This window comes from Malaclemys terrapin, chromosome 8 (genome assembly GCF_027887155.1).
Source record: "Malaclemys terrapin pileata isolate rMalTer1 chromosome 8, rMalTer1.hap1, whole genome shotgun sequence".
Lineage (NCBI taxonomy): Eukaryota > Metazoa > Chordata > Testudines > Emydidae > Malaclemys > Malaclemys terrapin.
Genome location: NC_071512.1, coordinates 75,485,859 through 75,507,748, shown reverse-complemented (window position 1 = coordinate 75,507,748; position 21,890 = coordinate 75,485,859). Strand labels below are relative to the sequence as shown.

Sequence of the window (21,890 nt, the reverse complement as noted above, 5' to 3'; positions counted from 1 at the left end):
TATCCTCCCCCCACCCCCTTTCTCTCCCTGCCTGTAAAGCTCCTTGTTTCTCCTCTCACTTCCCAGTCACGGTTTTTGTTGTAGTTGACTAACTAACTTTACTTGAACAGCAGGGTATGGTCTACTCTGAACCTCTCTCAATATTATCACAGGAAAGGGAGTGGAAAGCTCAATTTGTGTGTATGTATGTGTGTTTTGGATTGCATCAAACAGTTTGCTCTACTGGTTCAACTACATCAATTGCTAGTGTTCAGCGTTACATAGCACAAAAATTTTGTAATGTAACTAGTTTAACAGATACAAATCCGAGTTTCTAAAATCCTACGTTTAGAACTGTAACGCTGACCCACGCAGAGGCATTGGCAGTGGGATCAAATCTGAGACCTCTGGAGCTAAATGCATTAGCCTGTACTGCATGAGCTAAAAGACACATCCCTGTTAGCCAGGGCTGTAGTAGGCTCATCAATCTCTAGCTGGCCTAGCCACCATTAGAGGGGGACAAAGTGTCACTCCAAGCAAGCAGGGGGTTACATAACCAATTATGCCAACACTATCTACATTAACATTAGAGTCTACATTACCCTTCTTGATATAATGCCACTTCTATAAATGTGCTTGATGCTCCCTTTTATATTTCTTTATAAATATAGGCACAGCTCCTGCAAACACTTAAACATGCTTGTAGCAGGGGAGTGGCTTCCTTGAGCACAACCTTGGTGGCCAGAGGGAACTCTGCAGCACCGTGCAGTTTCCTCTATGTCAGTGTATCACTATTTAACGGAGCCTTCTGGAAAAGCACGTATCAATTTACAGGCTCTTACCTTAGAGCCCAGACAAAATGTAAAAGTCCTAAAATAAAGTATCTGAGTTCCAACAGCAGCTCTTTCTTCTGTAAGGCCTCACAGTTACTCAATGTTTCTCCCAGGCCTCCCTGACTGGAGAGCTTTGTAATCCCTTTCTTCTGTTTGTTCAGTCCCTCTCTCAAGGGTTCCTTCTCTGTCTCTTTAGAACTTGGTGCTACTCTTTTATAAGGGAGTCACCTGACCCTAGCAGATGTGTCCGCTTAGTAACTAGCGTTGGCTGGCCCCAGGCCTCTAGCCCTTAAATGGGCAAGCTACTATGTTACACAGCTATATTGCCAACCCCAAATGCTCAAAAAGCATGAGATCAGCCCCACCCCCCAATGTGAGATTTTAAAAGATATTGGATTCTTATTATTTGCCTTCTGGTTTTTGAGCTTTTAGGGTATCCTTGCTTCAGGTTTTCAGGCTTTTCTCAACAACAATGAAGGCTAACTAGAAGCTTACTTTAAAAAAAAAAAAAAAAAAGGCTGAGATTCTGGTGTAATATCATGATTCCAGCAGCTGGAGCTTTTAGCTGGGGCTAAAATAATGAGACTTGTGTTTAAAATAACGAGTTGGTAACATTAAGTATGTGAGTAAACCCACATGAATAAGTGTTTATAGCATTGGGCCTTAATGCTTTATAGCAGCACATTAGTGCCATGAATGCAGGGGACTGGACTAGATGACTTCTCGAGGTCCCTTCCAGTCCTACGATTCTATGGTTCAGGTACTCATAGGAGATACTCAATGGACTAGCAATTTGGAGGAAAAATGTCTTATTCCAGCAAGCATGAGCTACACTGTTGTATGCAGGCAGCATGGCTAAAGGTTGTTTCCTTAACATATTGCACCTGACAAAATGGCTACAGATGAGGAGTTAAGTACAGTCTCACACTGTCACCCTACATTGCCTCACACAGAGACAATCTGGAGGCATTCAGAGTGTGTTTTGATGAAGCAAGAAAATTTGCCAAGATTTGCAGAGGAGGTAGGTAGGTTTGAAATTATAGATTGCAACTTGCTCTAATTATTGATTAGCATAATTTAGGGTGAATTCTCTGTTAGATAATATAACTTGATCTTCTTTTATCTCCCCAAGAAGCCAGGATTCTGAGAATGAAATTATTGTTCCAGATTTAAAAAATTCTGAGCACCCAGGAGTTCTCACTGAAGTCCATGGGAGCTACTGTTGGGATGGTGCCAAATTGGTGTGGCCATACTGAATGAATGGTGAGAGCATAACTTGACATGACTTAAACATGGCTCAATGGCTGCAGAGGATCCTGGGAGCAGGTTCCCTTGAAGCAGACACAAATTTGATAAAGAACTGGCAAAATCTGAGCGTACAATCAATTATTGAACCTATTGATCAGCAAATATGGACCCATGAAAAAGTAAATATCACATGTATAAAGTTCCAGCATAGAGCACAGGTCAACCTAGTTATAGTGACCTTACAGCAAGGACATCATGCAGAAAGCCAGAGTGAATGATTGATGAGTGAGTAAACATGTGGTGATCTTCATTTGGTACCACACCCACCAGCCCCTTCCATAACACTAATTAGTAAAATTTAGTAACCATACACCCACTGGGTATGCTTTTAAGACATGTGACTCCTTTGAGGAAAGAGAGTATAAAAATCAAGCAAAGTAAATTACTGTGGTTGAGATTCCTTAATTGATGCTTGAAGAAGCAACTTAGCCAAAACTCTGCTCCGTGGGCTCAAGTAGGACTGTGAACCATAGGGGTGTCAATGCAACCAAGGCCTTGCCTTGATGGAATCTGAGACAGACCAGAGGACTGAGAAGAACAGACCAGGAGGGAAAAAGCTGTCTATAAAATTGGTAACCATCTTCTCTGTTTTCCAAGCAGGAACTGCATGAGGCTAGTGCAGGGCCTGTTTGTGTATGTTTGTGAAAGAGAGACTCGTTAAGAGGAATGTATAGCTCTTAATGTCTAACATAAGAGTTATGTGCTTAATATAATCCTTTACTGCTTGTGTAATTGCTTCTCAATAAACTGCTGTGTATTGCAGATAACTATTGTGGACCTTTTTCACTGGTATGACAGTAATCTGCTCCACCGGGTGCCAGTAAAGGTCCATTTATGGGGTAGTAGCGCCCCCTGTTGTCAACATTTGGTAGCAGAGGACGGTTTACTGTCGTGTCTAAGTGAATAAGTCTTTAAACTGAATCAAACTTTGTCTGAACTGGTTGCCCGTTAAGTGCTTGGTATCTTGAATCATTGGTGTTAACCGACTAATTTGAATATTGTTCTGAATCAGTTCTGACTTTTATATTAATTATAGCTCAGGGGCCAGATTTAGTTATAGTACGAAGAGAGGGAAATATAGCAGTGAGTGGGGTTGTATTGGTCATTCCTAGAGTCGATGATGTTTCACAAACACAGAGAGATCCATGGTTGCCAAATGCTGTTCTGTCCCGTACAAGGCAGGGTGTTTGAATGAAATGATGTTAAAATATCAGACATGTGGCACTCCTATTTCTAAAAAGGAACAAATAACAAATGTTGCTGTTTGGTTTATGTATCAGGCTGTGAATAGGTTTGCAGAGGAGCGTGAGATTTGGAAACAGGAGAAGGAAAGTTTGCAACAGAAGCTGAGATTACAAAATGAGGGGACGAAAAGAGATTTTCAAACTGGTCTGATGCAAAACATAACTAATGTCCAGCAGATAGCTGCTTTAACTCAAACTTGTCAGGAATTGGAATGTGATATGGATGCACAAATGCAGGAAGAACAAAAGTATAAATTGGAGGCAAAACGATATAAAGGGACTGTTTCAGTTTTAACTGAACAGGCTACAAAGCCACCTGGAAAAGAGAATCATAAGAAATGCATTGAAGTGATTAATAAGCTGGAGTCTGCTTTGGTGACTAGGAAAACTATTTGCAGCATGGCTTTTGATCATAATCCTTGGAATGATGAGGATTGGGAAAATGTGAAGGAGTGGCAAAAGCACAAGAGAAGGAGAAGGAATATGTAAAGCCAAGTGCCCCTCCACCTCCATATGAATGTATGAAAGAGGAAAAGAATGGCAAAAGGGTGTGTGTGTCATTACGGTCTGGCAAAAAGTATGGGCGTGAAGCAGCAAGTGATTAGAAAACAGAGAGAGATAGAGCTAAATACGATACTGATGGTATGATCAGTACTTAAGGATCAAGAAGGGAGTTCAGTGTTTGAACTCCTGGATGAGGAAGATGAGCCTGTTGAATCGGGGGACGAAATGGAAAGACAGCCAGCAGTGGTGGTTCAAATATAGTAACTCCTCACTTAAAGTCGTCCCAGTTAATGTTTCGTTGTTACGTTGCTGATCAATTAGGGAACATGCTCATTTAAAGTTGTGCAATGCTCCCTTCTAATGTCGTTTGGCAGCCACCTGTTTTGTCCACTGCTTGCAGGAAGAGCAGCCCGTTGCAGCTAGCTGGTGGGGGCTTGGAACCAAGTTGGACCAGCAGCCCCCCTATCAGCTCCCCCCTCCCCTAAGTTCCCTGTGCAGCAGCTGCCCAGCAGCTATCAATTGCTGGCAGTTCAGCTGTCCTTCCCCCCACTGCCATGTGCTGCTCCTGCCTTCCGCCTTGGAGCTGCTCCCCAAGACTCCTGCTTGCTGTGTGGAGGGGAAGGGGAGAAAGAGAGGGGGGCTGTCAGGGTGTCCCCCCAGCTCCTGCACCCCGCTTACCCCATCTTCCATAGAGCAGGGGGACACACGACGGGGCTCAGGGAGCTTGCTGGCAGCAAGCTGATCTAATTAACAAGGCAGTTTTACTTAAGAGTAGGGTCAGGTACTTAAAGGGGAAATGCGCATCTCTCTCTCTCTCTCTCTCACACACACACAGCGTGTGTCTCTGTCTCTGTCTGTGATGCTGTCTCCCCTCCCTCCATTCCTGCTGCCTTGTAGAGTATGAGAGTTAACCCTTAAGGGCTCAGCCAATTGCTAGTTCATCATTTAGCAGTAAGGCATTCCCTGGGAAATATCCCACCCTCTGACTTCTCCACCTCAACCAAGCTTCACAATCATCACTGTGTACCAGTATTAAATTGTTTGTTTAAAACTTATAGTGTGTGTGTGTGTGTGTGTGTGTGTGTGTAAAAATAAAAATATAGTCTTGTCTGGTGAAGAAAAATTCCCTGGAACCTAACCCCCCATTTACATTAATTCTTATGGGGAAATTGGATTCGCTTAACATTGTTTCACTTAAAGTTGCATTTTTCAGGAACATAACTACAACGTTAAGTGAGGAGTTACTGTACCTAAATCCCCAGGCTATGTATTGGAAGAACTTGCCCCTTAACTGAAAGTGAAAAGTTGGCAAACTCCATCCCAGAGCCTTCACCCCAGACCCCTCCCCCACCCAAACTCCCTCCCAGAGCCCAACCTCTCACCCCAACTCCCTCCCAGAGCCTGCACCCCAATTCCCTACCCCAGACCTCCTCCCCCACCCAAACTCCGTGGGCTTAATGAGTGACATTATTAACCTGCTGAGAGGATTTGAGGAGTGGCACTGGCCCTAAGGTAAATTGAGTTTGAGACCCCTGCTCTAAAGGGAGCCATTTGGGCCCTTTGTCAAGTGTACAGGGGCTGATGCAAAGTGTCTGGATTTTCGAATTTCTGTGTGTTGTCTACAATTCTTGGACAGAACTTTGAAATCATGAAGTCTGAAGCTTCTTCTATTGATTTTATCTCTTTTAGAATGTTTATTAAGTTATACACAATAAGCTGTGTTCATAAAATGTTAGGGTTTCACATTTCAGAGTCAGGTTTCATATCAGCTTATAGAAAAATCCATTTGCTGATTTACTGACACTTGATCAATAAAAAATATACAGATAACTTTCAAAATGATGTCCTACAAAAGTAAATTCTATACCAAATGTTCATTGATTTTTTTAAACAATATTTTAAAGAAAAAATATCCCATGTTCTGTGAGTACAATCTTTGAACTGGAAGATAATTGCAATTATAAATGTTACTTCAATGTCAGACAGTCCAATAAGAAGTTGTAGTAGCATATATTTTTTACAATTCCATAAGTTTTTCTGCAAAACATTTAATAATAATGTTCTGAACTGCATCATCTGCTAAAGGAAAAACAATCAGAAACTCATAGTATCTGATGTTGAATTTTTTTTATAATATATCTTCTCCCTAAGTTATGTATATTTTAGTCTAAGAGCCAGTTCCTGAGAAGCAATGACCACCTGCCATTCCCACTGAAGTTGATGGGAGTAGCAATTACTTAGCACTTTTAAGGATTTATTATCAGTATTTATTTACCTGAATTGTAAACATCTTGGAGCAGGGACTTTTTATTCTGTGTTTGTACAGTGACTAGCACAGTGGGGCCCTGGTTTATAATTAGGAGCTCACAGGCACTACAATAATACAAATAATAAATTATAGTAATATTTGTGTGTATTGTGGTAGCATCTAGAGGCCAGGATCCCACTGTGCTAGGCACGATACAAACCTAGAACAAAGAGACTGTCCCTACCCTGAAGAGGTATGTATAAGGATGTCTTCGATAGAGGTCCACTAGAAAGATCATTATCAACTTAATCCCACAAACTGTTGAGCTTCTGTCTCTCCTATGAAATCAAATCGTTTTCTAGTCTTGTTTCTTTGGGTCTTTCACACATCAATAGAGGAGATAAAAACATTAAAAATAATCAAAAGTGATTGCAAAATCACAGAAATTGGCATGGGGACTCAGAGGTAAGTGTATCGTCTGAAACTACTTAACTTTTTTTAATTTGGGTATATTTTAGGTTTAGTATCTTTTATAATATTTTAATAAACCATTCCTTCTGTGGCTATCTTAATCACATACTGATGTGCATTTGAAAGATGCACAGTTAAGTGCCACACAGTCATTAGGGCATGTGATACTGTGTGATCTTTAAGTTTTGACTGGTTTATAGCAAGGTTTATACAGATAGGCAATAATAATTTGAATTTGTATAAAATATTTCTACTTGCTGTGCTTTATTTCACAATCTGATGCTATAAGACAAAAAAATCCTATAACTACAAAAACTGTTCTCTGCTCAGTATTACACAATCCTATTTTAATTAACAAATTGGAATATTAACAAAAAAGGCAGTTCTTTTGGACAACTTGAACTTTGATTAGTTGCTAATCTTTGGGGCTGTGTTGCAAAAGTTGTTTGTTGTTTGTTTGTTTTGTTTAGTGCTAATCTGCTTCAGGTAGCATGCCTTTCTGTTTTATTTTATTACAAAGTACACCCTTTCATTTTCTTCTGTTCTGATGTCACCAGATTCTATTCATTATTAGCAGCAGGGAGACTATAGAATGAGATGACAAGAGCACTGACTGTCACAAAGTCAAAATGAATTTTATGTATGTTAAAGAAAATAATCTTGCATTATTTCAAGTTTCTGTTTTTGTTGTGCCAGTGTCACACACATGGGAACTGAGAAGTCAGATTAACTGTGGTGACGACGCAGGAAAGGAAACAGAACGCCAGGTTTGTTGGTAGCCAGAGAGCTTTACAAGCCTCTTGCAAAAAGCCTCCCAGGAAAACTTCTGGGGTTTTTATTTCTCTCCTTGCTTTGTTTACAACACTTCTTAGTGGTTACATTCCTGCGCATAGAAAAGCCAGGCAGTGTACATGCACATAAGATAACAAACCCATCTCTTGAGCGCGTGAACACCAGCTGCGAGGAAACAATCAAATCAGCCAAATAAGTTTCCCAAACATAGGCGCTAGAACAAGGTCACTCCTGCCTCATTGCCAAGGGAATAGTTTGCCGTTCTTCAAGGCTTGTGATTAGGGAGCAACACATTCCTACAATTAACCATGGAGACCTCAGGTTTAGGCCTTGGATTCTTTCCATACCCTCAGCTTACCTGTCACATCCACCCATCCATGGCAGCACTGTGAAGAGGAAGTGTTGCATTCAGTAAAGCTGCAGTGCTGCCTCCACTATGGTGCTTTGTGAGAGCACATCAGAGGGGAGAAGATTAGTGGAGGAATGGGGGAAGGAATGGAGAGAGTGAATGTGAAGGAGGATGAAAAGAAAAGATATTTTGATGAAGAGGGAAAAGGCAACAAGAAAAGGGAGACAGAAGGACATGAAATAGACAGAAGGGATGACATTTTTGACAGTTTAGCCTCTGGAACAAACTCAACACACGCCTGTCACAGCACAACTCAATGCTTTACCACAATGCTATTGTAGTGCATCAAAATATCAGGTTGTGATGCAACATGACAAACTCATAATAAAGTCACTGCGGGTAACAGCCCCTTTATAACTAAGACAATCATACCAGTGCAGATGGCAACCTTAATAGTAAGTAGGGGAAAGAGAGATCATGGGGCAGGAGATAAATGGAGAAAAGGTCGGGGGCTTCAGGCTGGGGATGAGGGATTCGCAGTGCAGGAGGTGGATCAGAGCCCATACCCCCTTCCACACTCCAACCCCCTGCCTCAGCCCAGAGCCTCCGACCATACTCCGAACCCCTTGGTCCCAGCCTGGAACACCCTCCTACACCCCCAGCTAGAGCCCTACACAATCCTGCCCCCCAACGCCCTGCCTCAGCCCAGAGCCCCCTCCCATACTCCAAACCCCTTGGCACTACCCTCCAGCCCAGTGCCCCTCCTGCCCCCTAAACCCCTCATCTCTGCCTCTACCCTAGAGCCAGCACCCCAGCCCCCCTGAGCCAGCCCGGTGAAAATGAGTGAGAGCGGGGAGAGCGAGCAACAGAGGGGGGATAGAGTGAGTGGGAGTGGGTCCTTATTGAAGATTGGACAAAAAGTGCTACTAATAATGGTAGGGTTGTAGCAAACTGATTTCTTTACCAAATAGTCACCACACCAACAAGAGGTGATGTCATTTTAGGTTTAGTATTGGTAAAGTAGGAAGGACGTCATAGAAGAACTAGTTGTAGAGGACAATCTTGGTTTGAATGATCATGAGTTAATTCAGTTTAAACTGAATGGAAGGATAAACAAAAGGTCTGCAACTAGGGTCCTTGATTTCAAAAGGGCAAACTTTAAAAAATTAAGGGTATTAGGGAAGTAGACTGGCTGAAGAAGTCAAGAATCTTCATGTGGAGGAAGCTTGGAATTACTTTAAAGTCAAAGTTGCAGAAGCTAGCTGAAGACTGCATCCCAAGCAAGAGGGGAAATAATTGTAGGGTAGGGTTACAAACTAAAAAGCAAGCTGAACAAGCATCTCAAACAGGTTGTCATAACTATAAAGGGAAGGGTAACAGCCCTCCTGTGTACAATACTATAAAATCCCTCTTGGCCAGAGACTCCAAAATCCTTTTACCTGTAAAGGGTTAAGAAGCTCAGGTAACCTGGCTGACACCTGACCCAAAGGACCAATAAGGGGACAAGATACTTTCAAATCTTGGTGGGGGGAAGGCTTTTGTTTGTGCTCTTTGTTTTGGTGGTTGTTCGCTCTTGGGACTAAGAGGGACCAGACATCAATCCAGGCTCTCCAAATCTTTCTGAACAAGTCTCTCATATTTCAAACTTGTAAGTAAACAGCCAGGCAAGGCGTGTTAGTTTTATCTTTGTTTTCTCAACTTGTAAATGTACCTTTTACTAGGGTGTTTACCTCTGTTTGCTGTAACTTTGAACCTAAGTCTAGAGGGGGGTCCTCTGGGCTCTTTAAGTTTGAATACCCTGTAAAGTTATTTCCCATCCTGATTTTACAGAGATGATTTTTACCTTTTTCTTTAATTAAAAGCCTTCTTTTTAAGAATCTGATTTTTCCTTGCTTTTAGATCCAAGGGGGTTGGATCTTGATCCACCAGGAGTTGGTGGGAGAAAGGAGGGGGGATGGTTAATTTCTCCTTGTTTTAAGATCCAAGGAGTTTGGATCTGTATTCACCAGGGAATTGGTGAAGAGTCTCTCAAGGCTTCCCAGGGAAGGGAATTAGCACATTGGGAGTGGTGGCAGCGGACCACATCTAAACTGGCAGTTAAGCTTAAAAGTTTTCCTGCTTTGAGCAGGGGGTTGGACTAGATGACCTCTTGAGGTCCCTTCCAACCCTGATATTCTATGATTCTATGATTTTCATGCAGGCCCCCACATCTATACTCTAAAGTTCAGAGTGGGGAAGCAGCCTTGACACAGATCATTAAGAGAAAGCAGAAAACCTACAAGGAATGAAAGAAGGGATGGGCAGCAAGGAACGCCACCTCTTAGAGGTCAGAAAGTATAGGGGAAAAAAAGAGAACTGCCAAAACCCAAGCAAAGTTGGACCTTGCAAAGGAAATTAAAACCACTAGTAAAGGTTCTTTAGCCATATAAATAAAAAGAAAACAAGGAAAGAAGTGGAACCGCTAAACAGAGGATGGCGTAGATATTAAAGATAACCTAGGTATAGCCCAACACCTAAATGAATACTTTGCCTCAGTTTTCAATAAGGGTAATGAGGAGCTTGGGGCAAATGACAAGGTGGCTAATGGGAACAGGGATATGAAGTAGAAATTACCACATCCAAGGTGGAAGCCAAACTCAAACAGGCTAGTGGGACCAAATCAGGGGGCCCAGATAAGCTCCATCTAAGAATATGAAAGGAACTGGCACATGAAATTGCACGCCTAATAGCAAGGATTTTTAATGAACCAGAAACTCAGAGGGTCTACTCTATGACTGGAGAATTGTGAATAAACTATATTTAAGAAAGGGAAAAAAAGTGATCCGGGAAACTACAGGTCCATTAGTTTCAGCTTAGTTGTATGCAAGGTCTTAGAACAAATTGTGAAAGAGGAGTAATTAAAGACACAAAAGTAAATGGTAATTGGGATAAAATACAGCATGGTTTTACAAAGGATAGATCATGCCAGATCAGCCTGATTTCTTTGTTTGAGGTGATAACTGATTTTCTAGACAAAGGAAATGCAGTAGATCTAATCCACTTGGATTTCAATAAAGCATTTGATATAGTTCCATTATAAATTATTAGTTAAGTTGGAGAAGATAGGAATTAATATAAGAATCACAAGATGGATACAGAGCTGGTTAAAGGGGAGACTACAACGGGTCATGCTGAAAGGAGAACTATCTGGCTGAAGGGAGGTTACTAGTGGAGTTCCTCAAGGATGAGTCTTGGGACTAATGTTATTTAACATTTTCATTAATGACCTTTGCACAAACAGTGGGAATGTGCTAATAAAATTTGTGGATGATACAAAGTTGGGAGGCATTGCCAGTATGGAGGAGGACAGGAATATCATAGAAAGACATTTGGACAACCTTAAAAACTGGAGTAATAAAAATGGGATGAAATTTAGTAGTACAAAGTGCAAGGTCATGCACTTAGGGACTAACAACAAGAATGTTTGCTATAAGCTGGGGATAATCAGTTGGAAGCAATAGAGGAAGAGAAAGACCTGGATATATTGGTAAATCACAGGATGACTATAAGCCATGAATGTGATGCAGCCATGGCTAATGCAGTCCTAGGATACATCAGGCAAAGCATTCAGTAGAGGTAGGAAAGTGTTCTTAGAATATCAGAGTTGGAAGGGACCTCAGGAGGTCATCTACCCCCTGCTCAAAGCAGGACCAATGCCCAGACAGATTTTTGCCCCAGATCCCTAAATGGCCTCCTCAACGATTGAACTCTCATCCCTGGGTTTAGCAGGCCAATGCTCAAACCACTGAGCTATCTCTTCTCCCTAAAACACTGACGAGACCTCATCTGGAATACTGTGTGCAATTTTGGTTTCCCATGTTTTAGAAAGTTGAATTCAAACAGGACCGGGTGCAGAGAAGGGCTACTACTAGGATGATCAGAGGAATGGAGAATCTACCTTATGAGAGGAGACTTAAGGAGCTTGGCCTAACAAACAAAGGATGAGGGGAGCTACAATTGCCCTGTATAAATATATCAGAGGGATAAATACCAGGGTGGGAGAGGAGTCACTTAAGTTAAGCACCAATGCTGACACAAGAACACATGGATATAAACTGGCCATCAATAAGTTTAGACTTGAAATGAGATCATCGGAGGAGTGACATTCTGGAACAGCTTTTCAAGGGGAGTAGAGGTGGCAAAAAACCTAACTTGTTTTAAGACTGCTATTGCTGCTACTGCTATTGGCAAATATTTCCAATGCCTGGCAAGGGCACACTAGAGGGGGAGGACTCTGAGTTCCCAGGTGTCTGCCTGATGGGTCTTGCCCGCATGTTCAGGGTCTAACTGGTTGCCATATTTGGGGTCAGGAATAAATTTCCTACCAGTGCAGATTGGCAGAGATCCTGGGGTTTTTTTGCCTTCCTCTGCAGTATGTGGCATGGGTCACTTGCTGATCTGAACTAGAGTAAATGGTGGATTCTCTGTAACTTCAAGTATTTACATCAAGATTTGAGAATTTCAGTAACTCAGCCAAAGGGCCTGTTGCAGGAGTTGATGGGTGAAGTTCTGTGGCCTGCAGGAGGTCAGACTAGATGACCAAGATTATCCCTTCTGGCCTTAAAATCTATGAGTCTGTGAAGGGGTGACGCTGAGACAGAGAAAAAGGTTAGGGACCAAGAGTACATCTTGCCAGAAACAGCACTTTTGGTCACTTACTGACAGGAAGCATTGATACCAGAAAAATGATTTCAGGCAATGGGAGGTGGCAGAAGCACAGGAGAGCCCCACTAGTCTGATCAAAAATGAGAAATCAAGGGAGGGGAGTGGGGGAAAATGCAGTGAAGAAGGAATAAAGTCATGAATGGTGTAGCTTCTCTGGACACTGAAATGCTTATTGTATTACCATGTAGCACCATACATATACATGGTCTAGGTGAATGGTTCTCAACCAGGGGTACGTGTACCCCTGGGAGTACGCAGTGGTCTTCCGGGGAACATCAGCTCATCTAAATATTTGCCCAGTTTTACACCAGGCTACATTTAAAAAGCACTAGCAAAGTCAGTACAAGCAAATTTCATACAGACAATGACTTGTTTATACTGCTCTGTACACTGAAATGTAAGTACAATATTTATATTCTAAATGATTTATTTGATTATTATATGGTAAAAATGAGAAAGTAAGCAGTTTTTCGGTAAGACTGTTCTGTAACACTTTTTTGTATTTTCATGTCTCATTTTGTAAGCACGTAGTTTGGAGGTACACAAGACAAATCACACTTCTGAAACAGGGACAGTAGTCTGGAAAAGTTGAGAGCCACTGGTCTAGGTGAACTATGCTAAAACCATAAGATTAATATTCTACAGACCTTGTAGCCTAAAGTCAGATTTGGTAGAGCACAGAATGGGATCATGTCATGAAGCATTCAGGTCTATGGAACTGGAGAATTTTTAGACTTTTGGTGAAGAGAAGAAGCTTGGCAACCATTAACTGAAAGTCTATCCCAAGCATATGAGCCACATAAAAAAGGCATGAAGGTTGGATTTTTTTTCTACAGAAGTCTTCTTTTTTTTTTTTTTAAGGTCTCCCCCTTTTTCCTTCTCCTCATTTCCTCTGCTGCCTCCACCAACATGGGATTTACAACCAGTATCAAATTCAGCTCCTTCCCATGCCATCTCTTCTTCCTTTGTCCCTTGGTTTATCTGGATCAACTGCTGCTGTGATATTAGCTGCCCACACTTACCTGCCAGAGATTTATGACTGGACTCCACTGGGGGCCTAAGCAGCTTCCAAACTATGAGTGTTGTTCTCTTCTCACTTATACCAGTGTAACTCCATTGGCTTCATTGGAGTTACTTTGGATCCACACCATTGTGACAGGAGACTCGGGTTCTACCTTTTATGTGCTTTTCCATCCTCATGAAATTTCTGCCTGCATGCCCTACTGAATTTTGGGAAGTGGTTCCTGTTGCTGACAATGAGAGCCAGGAACTCTACTTAGGCAGACAACAAATTCGGACCCAGTGAACTATAGCACCCCACTTATTATAAGCCCTTGTTTTTTATTATTATAGTTTTATTGAAAAAATTATCTCTAGAATGAAACTTCTCATTCTTGTTCTTGGACCAAAAATGATTTTGCATGTTGTGTGGAAAGCTGGGTAAAATTCTATTAGATTGTTTCTCAGTAAGATGAACATAAAAGAAGATTTTTTCATAACTGGAACCATTTTCAAATGCAGTTGAATGACTCACAAATGCCCTACTTTTTAACACAGCAACTCTTTATGGATTTAAAACCTCACTGAGGAGCAGTGCCTCAGAGATGAAGAATTTTGGTTCTGAAATAACAAAGCTGTAAGTCTTTGAAAAATGTGTACTGCGAATGCATAGAATGGTTTTCCACTAATGACCAAATCTTCCCCACTGTCTTTAATGGGAATTGCAGGTGATCATATGAGAGTAGAATTTGGCTCTAAATGTTTAACGTATGTAGTGCCCCACTGAAAATCACATTCAGCTGGGAGAAGGATCTAGAGGCTGAAAGTAAGTCCAATCTCTCATGCTCTTGCTGTATTCTAGGTCAGTAGTATATTGCTCGATAGTATTCATCACCATGCATTTTTTGACAGGTTTCGACGCCCCATTTAGGGCTTATGTCCTGCCTTCCCACCCCGTTTCCGTTGGCACCAAAGTTTGGCGCCGTTGACCATTTTGAAATTTTGTGTGTGTGTCTTTTTGACTAGGGGAAGTGTTGTGTGTGTGCTTGGGTACATTGAGAGAAAAGGGTTGAAAGAAGAGAGTGAGAGAGTGTAAAGATGAAAAAAGAAAGTTTGAGTAAGGTTTAGAGAAAAAAAGGAAAGAAAGGTTCTTTGGGGAGGTTGAGAGAGAGAGAGAGAGGCTTTTAAAGGGTAGGTTATGAAAGAATAGAAATATTTTTGTTTTTAAAGGGTTAGTTAGTTTGAAAGAAGAGAGCTTTGTAGTGTGTTTGAGTAAGGCGGGATGATGGTAAAGGCCTACTTTGGTGGGCTATTAAAGAATAGAAATTTTTGAGATAAATGTAAAAGTTAAATAATATTGAAAACTAGGTTTAAAAAGGGAATTTACTAAGGCAAAGCCTGTTTAGTAAGACAAGGGTAAAAGGGTTGCTAAGAAAAACACAATTAAACTATTCACTATCAGGGTAGGTTAAAAAAAGAGCCTTTTAAAATCATTAAATAACATTAAAAGCTAGGTTTAAAAAGGGCATTTACTAAGGCAAAGCCTGTTTGGTAAGCACATGGTAAAAAAGTGAATAGGAAAGCATTTAAATTACTTACTATCAGGGTAGGTTAAGAAAAGAGCCTTTAAAATCATTAAATGATATTAAAAACAATAAAATAAGGCAGGGCCTGTTTGGTAAGTGCATGGTAAAATGAATAAAAAAGCATTTAAACTATTCAATACCAGTGTATGTTAAGAAAAAAGAGAGGTTAAAAGAAATAATGGGGCAAAAATAGGGAAAAGAGAGCCCCCTTTGCAAAGGGCAAAGATAGACAGCACATGGTTGAATCAGAAAGAGAGAATGAGAGCGAAGCAGGCAGAGCCTATTTGGTAAGCACCTGGTAAAAAAGTGAATAAAAAAGCATTTAAACTATTCAATACCAGGGTAGGTTAAGAAAAAAGAGAGGTTAAACGAAAGAAAAGGGAAAAGAAAGCCCCCTTTGCAAAGGACAAGATAGACAGCACGTGGTTGAATGAGAGAGAGAATTCTTACCTTTTTAGTCTTTCGGTAGAATGAGGCAACTTTCCTGGTTCAGACCCTTTCAGTCTTGTTATTACCACCTTTGGATTGGACCAATCAGAGTTTGTCTTACAACAGTGTCATAGAATTCATTTTATGAACCAATCCTAGAGTTTTAAGATTTTAAACAAGAGCCATCTCCCTCCTCTCCCCCTCCCACCTTTTAACTGTCTTATTCTTATCTAAAGAAACAGACCCCCAGCATTTTTTTCCACCATGTAGCCCTTTTACAGAGGGGTTTTTATAAAAGTTAAAACCACAAGCTTTTAGTAACAAACAATTTTAAAAGTTTTCCCCTAGGTTTTAAACTAACAGAGGTTTTTTTTTGTTTGTTTGTTTTTTTTTTGTTTTTTTTTTTTTAGTAAAAACAATGTGAAGCTGCAGCAAAGTTCCTGTTAGCAAAGCAGCCACTGTGAGTTAGTGGATCACAGAGAAGGAGTTTGCTTCTTTACCTGCTTTTTAACAAACACAAGTAAAAGTTACATTAAGTTTTGCAAAGGTATAATTACTTAAAAAGACACATTCCTTTTGTATGTGTTGTAATAAAAAAAAAGAGGAGGCAGAAGCACCCCAGGTTTTTAGTAACCGACAGCTTATATACCCCTTATTTTGTAAACCAGTGGATTAGAGAGAAGAAGTTTGTTTCTTTTTCCACTTTTTAACAAATAGAGGTGAAAGTTATATTAAGGGTTGTAAAGGAATAAACACTTGAAAAGACATGCCTAAATGAAGACACAGCCCTTTTGTATGTGTTGTAATTAAAAAAAGCATGCAAAAGCACCCCAGGGTTAAACCCTGACTAAGAAAATGTTTTCCCCCAAGGTTTTTAGTGAGAACAACTTGAAACAGCCTTTTGAAGGTAGTGAATTAGAAAAGAAGAAGACCTCTTTGAAAAACAAGGCTATCTGAAGACCCATTCCTTTATTTAACCCCCTTGGCATAGGTGTTTCAATAAAATGTGAGTTTGCAGAAACAGTCCAGGGTTATAAAAGTAATGTATAGCGATAAAAAAGTTTCCCCCCTATGTTTTAAACTAACATGGGTTATTTTTTAATAAGCACAATTTGAAACAGCATGCTTTTTTAGCAAAGCCGTTGTTAGCAAAAACAGCCTCTATGAGCCAGTGGATCAGAGATAAGAAGGCTGCTTCTTTTTCAAACTTTTTAACAAATGCAAGTAAAAGTTATATTAAGTCTTGTAAAGGGATAAACACTTTAAAAGACAAACCTATACGAAGTTGCATCCCTTTATTTACAGGTGTGTTTCAATAAAATAGAGCATGCAGAAACACCCTAGGTTTAAAACCACAGATTCTTAGTAACAGACAGTTTATATCCCCTTATTTTGTAAACCAGTGGATCACAGAGAAGAAGTTTGCTTCTTTACCCGCTTTTTAACAAATAGAGATGAAAGTTATATTAAGCCTTGTAAAGGAATAAACATTTGAAAAGACAAGCCTATATGAAGACCCATACCTTCATTTAGCACTTTTGCATATGTTTTAATAAAACGTGAGCATGCAGAAACATACCAGGGTTAAAAACACAGAGACCTTGTTTATAAAAGTAAATTATAGCAATAAAAAAGTCCCCTCCCCCCTATGTTTTAAACTAACATGGATTATTTTTTAGTAAGAACAATTTGAAACAGCATGCTTTTTCAGCAAAGCCATTGTTAGCAAAATCAGCCTCTGTGAGTTAGTGGATCAGAGATAAGAAGGTGGCTTCTTCCCCAAACTTTTTAACAAATGCAAGTAAAAGTTATATTAAGTAGGGTTACCATACGTCGGATTTTCCCGGACATGTCCGGATTTTGGGGGCTCAAATCCCCGTCCAGGGGGAAATCCCCCAAAAGCCGGGCATGTCCGGGAAAATCAGGAGGGAGGGCTGGGCTAGGGTCGCGGTGCCGGGCGCGCGGTGCCGAGCCGGGAGCCGGGCCGGGGCCGCGGGGTCGGGCCGCCGAAGGGGTGCGCTGGGCCGCGGGGCTGGGAGCTGGGGGGTCGGGCCGGGAGCCGGGCCGCTGGGGGGGTGCGCTGGGCCGCGGGGCCGGGAGCCGGGGGGGTCGGGCCGGGAGCCGGGCCGCCGGGGGGGGTGCGCTGGGCCGCGGGGCCGGGCCGCCGGGGGGGTGCGCTGGGCCGCGGGGCCGGGGGGGTCCGCGGGGCTGGGAGCCGGGGGGTCGGGCCGGGAGCCGGGCCGCTGGGGGGTGCGCTGGGCCGCGGGGCTGGGAGCCGGGGGGTCGGGCCGGGAGCCGGGCCGCTGGGGGGTGCGCTGGGCCGCAGGGCCGGGAGCCGGGGGGTCGGGCCGGGAGCCGGGCCGCCGGGGGGGTGCGCTGGGCCGCGGGGCCGGGAGGTCGGGCCGGGAGCCGGGCCGCCGGGGGGGTGCGTTGGGCCGCGGGGCCGAGAGCTGGGGGGTCGGGCCGGGAGCCGGGCCGCCGGGGGGGGGTGCGTTGGGCCGCGGGGCCGGGAGCCGGGGGGGTGCGCTGGGCCGCGGGGTCGGGCCGCCGGGGGGGTGCGCTGGGCCGCCGGGGCCGGGATCCGGGGGGTGCGCTGGGCCGCCGGGGGCCGGCCGGCAGTGCTGGGCGGGCCGGGGGTGGTCGGCCGGGGGCCAGGGCCGGCACCCCAGGGCCCGAGCCGACCCAGGCTGGAGCCCCGGGGGGGCCAGCCTGGGCCGCACCTCCTCCCCCCACACCCCTCCTTACCTGCCCAGGCTTCCCGCGAATTAAATGTTCGCGGGAAGCAGGGGAGGGGGCGGAGACTTTGGGGAGGGGGCGGAGTTGGGGCGGGGGGGGGCGGGGCTGGAGGCGGGGCCAGGGCCCCGTGGAGTGTCCTCCTTTTGGAGGCACAAAATATGGTAACCCTATATTAAGTCTTGTAAAGGGATAAACACTTTAAAAGACAAAGGGTAATCTAACCGCGTATACTGTGGGGGCAACCTACTGAGGAACAGGCTGTGTTGTAAAATAAAATGTCAGTTGAAAATAACTGTGTAAAGCGTGTTTTTATGGAGTTCAAGGGGTGTGGGGTTTGTCAAAAGGGCGGTAGGTTGCCCCCGTGGTGTATGCGCATTTTCCACCCCAAGGCCCTCTACATTAGGACTTAATCATAACCCCTCTGATTTCAACAATGTCTCAGGTCTCTCGTCTACTGTTTCATATTATTTAATGCTGTACATCAACTGTCGAGAGTATACTACTTAGGTCTGTAACTCCTGAATGATAGGACTATGGCTATCCTGACAGTCTACAACTTCCAGGAGGTAGAATCCTGACCTGGAAAGCCTTCTCTCTAGTGATGTAGGGCCCACAGACAACCCGAATGGCTTTCAGCTCTGACAATGACAGTTACAGTCTTAACTGTCACTTCAAAGCCTTCCATAATTCTGAAGACCAGTTCTTTATCTAGAAAGAAGGCAGCCTTCACAGCTTTGAGGAGGGGCAGGAGTATGGTGAAGGAAATGTTGAGGGTTTGGTGGTCTTCTGCTGAGTAATGTAGATGGGCTGCTCTCTGTTGAAATAGTGAAGAAAAAATTATCTTAGCACTTCTGTAGTGTGTTTCTTCCTGAAGTACTTCATGATTCCACCATGCAGTCCTTACTCAGGTAAAACTCATACAGACTTCAATGGTTGTTTTGCCTCTTTAATGCCTGTAAAGATGGGCCTGTAAAAGAGGAAAATAGCTTGTTTTCTGTCTTGAAACTAATGGTACTGTATAAAGAGGCAGAATAGGGAAAGTGTAGTGTGAGGTTTTTGATTTACCTATGTCACACAGTTTGAGGGAAGAGCACACAAAGCAATGTAAGAGTAGGGAATATGGAGGGAGGAAAGAACAAGATTTTGCATACAGATCCCTTAATAAAGAGTAACAACTTAAAAAGTGATCTTAGAATTTGTTGTTTGAGACTTAATTATGCAGTGTATACAATAAGGGCACAAAAACAGACATAATGAGATCTATGGAAACAGCAACATGGCATCTTCCAGTAGCTCAGACACCCTGTGTCTTATCACACACATTAGCCAATTCCAGGATAAGTATTTTGGGACCATTAATCATCATGATTGTGAATACCAGCATTTATGACAAGGGTCAGAATGAGGCTACAGGACCCTGCAAATTACTTTATTAAAGGCAATGGCTATTGATGAATGTGGTACAATCTAAATGTCTCTTTAGGGTGGGATACCCTGAATGTTTTGTGTGTGTGTGTTTAAAGGGAGTGATTAAATTCTGTTTTTATTACAAAATATATTAATAGTATTAGAACTGTGCAGACAATGGAAATTCCATTTCCACAAAGGATTTTGAATTTTAGCTTCATTTTGAATAGGAACAAAACCTGAAAAATTCATAATTCTCCATGAAAGAAAAATTTAAAAAAAGTTGTTCAGATCAGAATGTTTAATTTTGGCAAAATGGTTTTGTTTGGATGTGGACTTTTAAAATTTTAAATATAATACAAAATAAAAAAATTGAAAATAATTTCAAAATGAAAAATCAAAATGCTTCATTCCAACTATGTTGAAATGGGACATTGTCGGACCTTTCCTCCACAGTTTTTGCTCTTAAATGAAATTTCTGCAAAATCAATATGGTTTTGTGAAGCGTTTCCGTTTTGACAGAACTGCATTTTCAATTGAGTTTTTCTGACCAGCTCTATTTAGTATGTACCAATCCATTATTTACATCTTTTTATTACAAAATATTTCTTTATGAATATTTACATCTTCCTTTGGATTTCTAAACTAGTTGGAATATTTTTGGAACAAAACATTCTGATTTTTCATTTTTAACCAACTTTTTGTTTTGAATTTTTTATTTTGTATTATTTTATATATTATATTATAACATTAAAAAGTCAAAATGAAATATTTCAACTGATATGGAACAATTTTTTTAAATTTCCTTTGTGGAGAATTTCAAAATTTTTGAGTATTTTGTTCCAATTTGAAATGAAGCCAAATTTAAAAAATCTCAAAATTCTTAGTGAAATGGAATTTCCATACTTCACACAAAACAAACCTATGTGCTTGCAATTGTTTCCATTGCTTTTCCTCTGCTCTGATTTGAGCAGAGGAATTATGTTAATTATTATTAATTAACTACCCGAATCGGGGGTAGTAATCGATCTATCAGGGATCGATATATCGTGTCTCGTCTAGCGGCGGTAGCAGAGTCTACGGGGGAGCTGCGGCCATCGATCCTGCACCGTGAGGATGGGAGGTAAGTCGAAATAAGATACGTCGACTTCAGCTACGCTATTCCCATAGCTGAAGTTGAGTATCTTACATCGACCGCCCCCCAGTGCAGACCAGCCCTTACAGTAGAAGCTTGGAGGTTCCAACCAGGGCCGGCTCCAGCATTTCTGCCGCCCCACGCAAAAAAAAAAAAAAAAAGCTGCGATTGCAATCGCGACCGGCGGCAGCAATTGGGGGCGGGGGGGAGGGAAAGCTGTGATTGGCGGCGGCGGCAGTTCGGCGGCAGGTCCTTCACTCCTAGAGGGAGTGAGGGACCTGCTGTCCCGGAATTGCCGCACGTGCCGCCTCTCTCCCTTGGCCGCCCCAAGCACCTGCTTGTTAAGCTGGTGTCTGGAGCCGGCCCTGTTTCCAACACCAGAGTTACGAACCGACTAGTCAACCACACACCTCATTTGGAACCGGAAGCACACAATCAGGCAGTAGTAGAGACCAAAAAAAAAAAAAAAAAAAACCCAAAACAAATACAATACAGTACTATGTTAAATGTAAACTACTAAAACTAAATAAATAAAGCGGAAGCATCATTTTCCTTCTGCATAGTACAGTTTCAAAGCTGTATTAAGTCAATGTTCAGTTGTAAACTTATGAAAGAACAACCATAACATTTTGTTCAGATTTATGAACGTTTCAGTCACAAACAACCTCCATTCCCGAGGTGTTCGTAACTCTGAGGTTCTACTGTAAAACTGCAGGGTTGGGACTTATATATTTACTCATTCAGCATTCTGTTTGACTTCAGTTATAACTTTATCTGAGTAAGTACTGCAGGATTGGCCCTAAAATGCAACTTCTATTTCTGTGATCCTCCGTGGAGAAAGTCCAAGCGTAATATTGCCAATGCCCCTGTTCCTTTGGATGAGATGGCTCTTCATGTTTTATGGTATTTTGCACACTGTATTGAGGAGTGCATGAATGTACATTTAGACCTCAGACAACAAAATCAGCAAATGATTTCTTCTAGACAATAGGAATATTTAACTATATAAACTGCACGTTGAAAAGTATAGTGGGCCAAATTCTGTTGGTAACTCACACACAATGTATGTCAGACTAAATGATATAATGTTGCCTTCTGCCCCTAAACTATAAGAAATCTATGTGTAGATCTGGGTCTTTTAGTCAGAATTATTTCCATATCAACAT

General features: G+C 42.2%; 1 protein-coding gene across 2 annotated transcripts in view; it reads left to right on the top strand.

Moving 5' to 3' along the window:
- Positions 1 to 21,890, top strand: part of TLCD4 (TLC domain containing 4) — a 97,749-nt gene that overhangs the window by 4,463 nt on the left and 71,396 nt on the right. The window lies entirely within an intron of this gene.